Source organism: Triticum aestivum, chromosome 2B, assembly GCF_018294505.1.
Source record: "Triticum aestivum cultivar Chinese Spring chromosome 2B, IWGSC CS RefSeq v2.1, whole genome shotgun sequence".
In the NCBI taxonomy this organism is placed as follows: Eukaryota; Viridiplantae; Streptophyta; class Magnoliopsida; order Poales; family Poaceae; genus Triticum; species Triticum aestivum.
In genome coordinates, this window is record NC_057798.1 from 584,054,627 (window position 1) to 584,063,090 (window position 8,464).

The window sequence follows — 8,464 nt, forward strand, 5'->3', positions numbered from 1 at the left end:
GAACTTGTTCTTGCCTTGGTTAGTCCCATAAACATGTCTTCTTGCTTATACTATGCTTATCTTTTCGTGCAATGACTTGTGGTGAGTGAATCGAGCTCGTGAAGTAGTGTACTTGCTGTTACTGTTTTCCTAGGCTGAATCTGTTATTTTGTGATGCTATGTAAACCTGCTGCTACAAGTCATTCTGTGCATAATCTGGAGATGTTCACTAAGGATGTTTTGTTATACATGTCATGCTCTATCCATCCATGCCCCTGGTTGCATTTATAGCCTGCTGTAGCTTGTCGTAATCTTGCTCCAAAGTTGCTAAATAATGTTGCTGTCAGCCTGTTAACATTAAGTTCAGTTGTTGCCATGATTGTTGTTAGTGATCCATGCATCCTATGAACTTGCTCTTGCCATGCTTAGCTTCACAAACATGTCTTCTTACTGTTGGTTGCCTTGCCATGCCATGTTTTGCTCTGTGGTGAGTGTCACAAGCTCACCAACATGCCTACCTATCGTTGTTCCTGCCATGTATGAATCTGTCATTTAACTTGCTATGTTTACATGGGTGCCATCATATCTTCTGGTCCTTTTTGGCTCATGGTCAGTAAAGGACTTTTGTTCTATGCATTTAGTAGTATCATGCCATGCCTTTGTTTGCCATGATAAGTTCCTGTAGCATGTTGTTTGATAGCTCTAAACATTGCAACCTGATGTTATTTCTGTAAAGTCTGAAACTGTTATTATATGCAATCTTGCCATGTGTGTTTGAGCATGATCTAGTGATTTCTGGAGATAGCTCAGTGTTCATGTTTTGTTATGCTTTACCTGTACATCATGCCCGTGCCTTTTGTTTTCATGTTGGGGTGCTGTAGCATGTTGTTTTGATGCTTGCAATATACCTAGTTGCTGTTTTGGACAGTGTTGCTATAACTTGTATAGTGTGTGTGTGTTGAACCGTTGCTCCGTTTTGAGTGTGCTCCATATGAAACTTGCTTGATTTTGCACGCAGTTTCATATTATCATGTTGAATCCTTGTTTTGAGGTGTTTGCTTGATGTTTGGGTGCATTTTGCATCAATGCCATGTTTGACTTGTTTTGCTCATATCTTCTAGGCCGTAGCTCCGAACTAAATGAACTTTATATGTAACTTGACTATAATTTCGTGTAGATCCTCTTGGTGCTCTTCAACTTGCTGTTTAACAACTTGAACATAAGGTTTATTCAGATCTGGACTAATTTCGAAACTTGCATATGAGGACTTAACGGAATTGTTATATGTTGTTCCCGGCCTCATTTAAATTTGCCTTGATGTGTTGCTCTTGTTTGCATCATCTCTTGCCATGAGTAGCTTCATGTAGCTTTGTCATGCATCATGCTTGGTTGTGCATCATGTCTTGCCTGTGTGTGGTGTGTTTACTATGTTGTGTGCTTCTTCTCGATAGTTCCTGTTTCGTTGCGATTGTGAGGATTCGTTCGTCTACGCTTGGTTCGTCTTCGTGGCTTCATCTTCTTCGTGGACTCGTTCTTCTTCCTTGCGGGATTTCAGGCAAGATGACCGCTACCCTGGATCTCACTACTATCATTGCTATGCTAGTTGCTTCGTTCTATCGCTATGCTGCGCTACCTATCACCTGTTTATGAAGCCTCCCAAATTGCCATGAACCTCTAACCTTTGACACCCTTCCTAGCAAACCTTTGCCTGGCTATGTTACCGCTTTGCTCAGTCCCTCTTATAGCATTGTTAGTTGCAGGTGAAGTTGCAGATTGCCCCATGGTGGACAGGATTATGTTGGGATATGACAATATCTCTTATATTATTAATGCATCTATATACTTGGTAAAGGGTGGAAGACTCGGCCTTATGCCTGGTGTTTTGTTCCACTCTTGCCGCCCTAGTTTCCATCATACCGGTGTTATGTTCCTGGATTTTGCGTTCCTTACGCGGTTGGGTGATTTATGGGACCCCCTTGACAGTTCGCTTTGAATAAAACTCCTCCAGGAAGGCCCAACATTGGTTTTACCATTTGCCTTACCTAGCCCTTTTTTCCCTTGGGTTTCCGGAGCCCGAGGGTCATCTTTATTTTACCCCCCGGGTCAGTTCTCCTCCGAGTGCTGGTCCAAACCGAGCGATGTTCGGCGCTCGCAACCAGGGTCTATGCCAACCCGTCGTCTGGCTCATCCGGTGTGCCCTGAGAACGAGATATGTGCAGCTCCTATCGGGATTTGTCGGCACAACGGGAGGTCTTGCTGGTCTTGTTTTACCATTGTCGAAATGTCTTGTAAACCGGGATTCCGAGTCTGATCGGGTCTTCCTGGGAGAAGGAATATCCTTCGTTGATCGCGAGAGCTTATCATGGGCTAAGTTGGGACACCCCTGCAGGGTTTAAACTTTCGAAAGCCGTGCCTGCGGTTATAGGCAGATGGGAATTTGTTAATGTTCGGTTGTAGATAACTTGACACCAGATCTGAATTAAAACACATCAACCGTGTGTGTAGCCGTGCTGGTCTCTTTTTGGCGAAGTCCAGGAAGTGAACACGGTTTTGGGTTATGTTTGAGGTAAGTAGGAGTTCAGGATCACTTCTTGATCATTGATAGCTTCACGACCGTTCTGTTTGCTCTCTTCTCGCTCTTATTTGCATATGTTAGCCACCATATCATGCTTAGTCGCTGCTACAACCTCACCACTTTACCCCTTCCTTTCCCTTTAAGCTTTGCTAGTCTTGATACCCATGGTAATGGGATTGCTGAGTCCTCGTGGCTCACAGATTACTACAACAACAATTGCAGGTACAGGTTATGCGATGATCTTGACGCGAGAGCGATGTTTGCTTGTCTTGGAGTTCTTCTTCTGCTTCTTCTTTGATCAGGGGATAGGTTCCAGGTCGGCAGCCTGGGCTAGCAGGGTGGATGTCGTTTGAGTTTCTGTTTGTGCTTCATCCGTAGTCGGATGATGATCTTATGTATGATGATGTTGTATTCGTGTGGCATTGTATGCCTCTTGTATGCATCCCTATCTATTATGTAATGTTGATGTAATGATATCCACCTTGCAAACGCGTTTCAATATGCGGTTCTATCCTTGGTGGGACCTTCGAGTCTCTTTAGGATAGTATCACATATTGGGCGTGACATCCAATGCCCAACAATTTTTTTGTCTTCTCCACAATTGGTTCTCTTAGATTCTCTAGTCCAAACACCTTCATTGCGGTGCCTGCAAAATTAACTATGGATTTGGTCTCTCCCATCTGGAAGCCTTTCCGTCCAAGCCAAGGAAGCCGGGTCAGTGGGGGACTCCCCTCCACCAACGTAGCCAACTAACGCTGGGGCCCTAGTATGTTATAGAAGACATGGCCGAGCTAGGCAATAGACATCATACAATCAAACTGCCAAGCAAGAAGGAAGACAAATCGAACCTCAGCTAACACGAGGAGCTAATGGATCGCCAACAATCGGTGATGGAAACAGAGCACATCACAAACCCGAACAGGAACGAGGAGCTAATGGGCCATTGTCGGTGTCAAAACCGGCGGATCTCGGGTAGGGGGTCCCGAACTGTGCGTCTAAGGCTAATGGTAACAGGAGGCGGGGGACACAATGTTTACCCAGGTTCAGGCCCTCTCGATGGAGGTAATACCCTACTTCCTGCTTGATTGATCTTGATGATATGAGTATTACAAGAGTTGATCTACCACGAGATCATAGTGGCTAAACCCTAGAAGCTAGACCATGGTTATGATTGTTGTTGTCCTACGGACTAAACCCTCCAGTTTATATAGACACCGGAGGGGGCTAGGGTTACACAGAGTCGGTTACAGGGAAAGGAATCTTCATATCCGGATCGCTAAGCTTGCCTTCCACGCAAAGGAGAGTCCCATCCACACACGGGACAAAGTCTTCTATCCTGTATCTTCATAGCCCAACAGTCCGGCATACGCATATAGTCGGCTGTCTGAGGACCCCTTAATCCAGAACTCCCTCAGTAGCCCCTAAACTAGGCTTCAATGACGATGAGTCCGGCACGTAGATTGTCTTCGGCATTGCAAGGCGGGTTCCTTCTCCGAATACTCCAAAGTAGATCTTGAACACAAGAATCGTGTTCGGCTCTGCAAAACAAACTCCGCATACCACGGTAGAGAGTATAATATTCCAGGAGTCCAATCTGCTGACAACTCATAGTGTGACATCATGCCGTGGTCCGGCTTTATTCGAACCATTTTTATCCTGACCCTTTGTATTTCGAGGCGCGGTTTCATTGGCACATCTTGTCGAAGCAGAGATCGTGTCCCCTTATCACGAGATTCTCATCAATGCGAGCATTGGTAACCCAACCGTGCCATCAGCACGGCGCTGGGGAAATAAGCGAGTTTTAGGGCGAACGGGGAGGTACACGATTTTTATTGCCTTTATAAAGGGATAAGGATTCCCCTCTTTCACCCACGCCCTCTTCTTCCTCTGCTCATTCATCCTCGAGCTCCAACGCCCAAGCACCCATCTCGTCCGCCCCAAAAAACACTCAATCATGTCCGGATCCGGAGCTGGAGGCAAGTGGATGGCCTCCTCCGTCAAGAAGGAGGACATCAAGAAGCTCCAGGAGGCCGGGTACTTGTCCAAAGACATCGCTCATCGGCTTCCGACCAAGGGGCAGATCATCCCCACCCCGGATCCCCAAGAAAGGGTGGTATTTCTCTCGCACTTCGTCCACGGGCTGGGGTTCCCCCTCCACCCATTCGTTCGCAGACTGGTGTTCTACTACGGGCTGGACTTCCATGACTTGGCCCCTAACTCCATCCTCAAAATTTCAGCATTCGTTGTCGTGTGTGAGGCCTTCCTCCGCATCCCACCTCACTTCGGCCTATGGCTGAAGACCTTCAATGTGAAGCCAAAGGTGGTGAGCGGCGAACATGCGGAGTGCGGAGGCTCTATGGTGGAAAAAATGCCCAATGTCACCTAGCCCGAAGGCTCCTTTGTGGAGACTGTAAGGGGTGGCAATTCGGGGTGGTTCTACATCACCGAGCCGCGTGGCGCCCACTGGGCGGCGACCCCCAAATTTTGATCCGGAGTCCCCATGCGGCTCACCTCCTGGCAAGAGAAGGGTTTAGCCTGGGGCTCAGTGGAGGAAGTGACCGGGCTCCAGACATGTGTCCAGAACATGATTGACAAGAAAATCAAGCTTGTCAACGTGGTCCAGGTCATGCTCTTCCGCCGGATTCTTCCGTGCCAGAGCCGGATTTGTAACATGTGGGAGTTTGACCCGACCAAGCACCAGCCGTTGCTGGAGCTCTTCGATACAACACACGAAGACATTTGGAAGGTGCTTTTTAAGGCCGGCGAGGTACCACCGCCCATGTCCGAAGATCATGGGCTCAGTGCAAAACGCCGGGCTAATCCGGTAAGTTCTTTTATGTTAGCAAGGTATATCCTTTTCCGGCATATCTGCGGGAGGAACCTAAGCCTCCATGCCAATCTTTCAGGCCTGGGTAACGATAGCGGAGCAGATCGACTGTCCGGCTCCGCTGCCCAAAGATCCAGAAACACCTCTTCTGACGAAGATGCTGTTTCCAGTGCCTTATGAGGTGCCGGAGAAGAAAGCCAAGAAGGCGACCAAGGGGACCAGAGGGGGTCTCCGCCGCAAGGGTGTCTCGGACGTGACGTTCGAAGACGTTGGACGCCCTCCTTCGCCGGAGACGACGATGAGGAGGAGGAGGAGGCCCGCCCCCCCCCCCATTGGGGAAAAAAAGAAGAGGAAGGCCTCCGCACACGGGGAGGCCGAGGCGCCCAAGAAAGGAAAAATCTCCCTTGCGGACTACTCTGCCACAGCCACCAATAGCAGCGAGGAGTGGGGGCCCAGGGTCAAGCCCCTGGCCAAATCGTAAGTATCCGGATGCGGTAATATTTATGGTTTTTTCACTTTATCGTTTTTTAATGTGTTGGACCATGCATCTGCAGTCCGGCCCAGTCCAACATCGAGCTATCCTCCTCTTCAAAGGGGTCGCTGGACCCATCAGCGATGAACAGTGGGTCCCTACCAACGGCCACCTCCCATAAGGCCACAGACAACACCGAGGTGTTGCCTCGAAGAATACCAGGCCAAGGGAAGGCTGTTCCGGTGATGCCGGAGGAAAAAAGCCTGGCTGCCGAGCACACGGGGGGAAAGACCCCTACAGACCCCAACGATGGGGGCCGTATGTAACGCCCCGGATTTGATGCACTAGGTGTCTGCCAGTTATTCATCGTCGTTGCCATGTCATTTGCTTGCGTGTTGCATTTTGCCATGTCATCTTTTGCATTGTGTCATCATGTGCATTTCATTTTGCATACGTGTTCGTCTCATGCACCCGAGCATTTTCCCCGTTATCCGTTTTGCGATCCGACACTCCAATGTCATCCGATGTCCCCTTCTTGCCTCTCTTCGTGAGCGGGTGTTAAACTTTCTCAGAATGGCCCGAGGTTTGCCAAGCGGCCTTGGTATAGCACCGGTAGACCTCCTATCAAGTTTCGTGCCATTTGGAGGTCGTTTGATACTACTACGGTTAACCGCGTAGCCTGAAACTCCCATTTCTTTGCAGCTCAGACCCTCTTCACCACAGCCCATTAGCCCATCCAAACCCCCTCCATGCTCTCGGTCGTTCGATCACGATCGTGTGGGCGAAAACCACACCTCATTTGGACTCTCCTAGCTCTCAGAATCTATAAATATGTCCTCCCCCGAAAAATTCGCAGATGAACCCTAGCCTCCTTCCACCTCGCGCCGCCAGACAAATCCGTCCGCGCCGGACATGTCCACCGGCCACGTTGCTCGACCAATGGCAACGCGCCACGTCAGCATCCCCGGCACCCGCAGCCAGTCCCGGGGCGCCACGCGTCCCCGCAGCCCCTCCTTACCACCGAGCCCATCTGGGGCCCGCGGGGCCCATCCGCGCCGCCGCCCGGCCCGCACGTCGCGCCGCCAGCGCCGTCGCGTGCCTCCCGCGCTAGCTCTACCGCGCCGGCGACCGCCGCCTTGGCCGCCCGAGCTCGGGGCCGAGCTCCGCCGCCTCTCCGCGTCGCCTCCCCGTCGCCTAGCCGCCTCCCCCACCGGGATCCGGCCGAATCCGGCGAGATCCGGCCCGGATCCGCCGTGCACGCCCGTCCCCAGCCCCTTCTCCGGCCATCCTCGTCTCCCGTGCCGCAGTTGACTTTTTCCGCGAGGTGAAAATATTTCCAAGTCCCTCAGATTTTGACATTTTGTACCCATGTTCATTACATCATAACTCTGCACCCGTAGCTCCGTTTCATGCGCATGATATATCAAAAGGTTCATGTGAGATGCTCTTCATTTTGTTCCATTGCACCATGTTCATTTGAGTTCATTTTGATGTCTGAATCATCGTTGCAAGAGTGCTATATGATGTTAATCTGCTGAAACTGTTATAACTTGGTGATTTGTCATTTTTGTTGCATTTGATGTGTGCATCCTATGAGCATGAGTCCTACATGAGTTTTGAACTATGACATGCCATATTTATAGGGGTGCCATCCATGTATTTTTGTGAGTTGTGTAGTGAGTGCATCAAGCTAGTTACGTAGGATACTTGATGTTACTGTTTTGCTAGGCTGAATGTGTTATTTCGTGATCCTATGTAAACCTGCTTCTACAAGTCATTCTATGCATAATCTGGAGATGTTAACTAAGGATGTTTTGTTATACATGTCATGATCTATCCATCCATGCCCCTGGTTGCATTTATAGCCTGCTGTAGCTTGTTCTAGTCTTGCTCCAACGTTGCTAAATAATGTTGCTGTCAGCCTGTTAACATTAAGTTCAGATTTGCCATGTGTTTTGCTAGTGATCCATGCACCCTATGAACTTGCTCTTGACATGCTTAGATTCATAAACATGTGTTCTTACTGTTGGTTGCCTTTCCATTCCATGTATTGCTCTGTGGTGAGTGGTACAATCTCACCAACATGCCTACTTATTGTTGTTCCTGCCATGTTTGAATCTGTCATATAACTTGCCATGTTTACATGGGTGCCATCATATTTTCTGTTCCTTTTTGGCTCATGGTCAGTAAAGGACTTTTCTTCTATGCCATTATTAGATTAATGCCATGCCTTTGTTTGCCATGATAAGTTCCTATAGCATGTTGTTTGATAGCTCTAAACATTGCAACCTGATGTTATTTCTGCTAAGTCTGAAACTGTTATTATTTGCAATCTTGCCATGTCTTTTTGAGCATGTTCTAGTGTTTTCTGGAGATAGCTCAGTGTTCATGTTTTGTTATGATTTACCTGTACATCATGTCCATGCCTTTTGTTTTCATATTGTGGTACTTTAGCATATTGTTTTGATGCTTGCTAGATGCCTAGTTGCTGTTTTGGACAGCTTGTCCTTTAAACTTGTATAGAGTGTATGTGTGGAACCATTGCTCCGTTTTGAGTGTGCTCTATATGAAACTTGCTTGATTTTGCATGTAGTTTCATATTACCATGTTG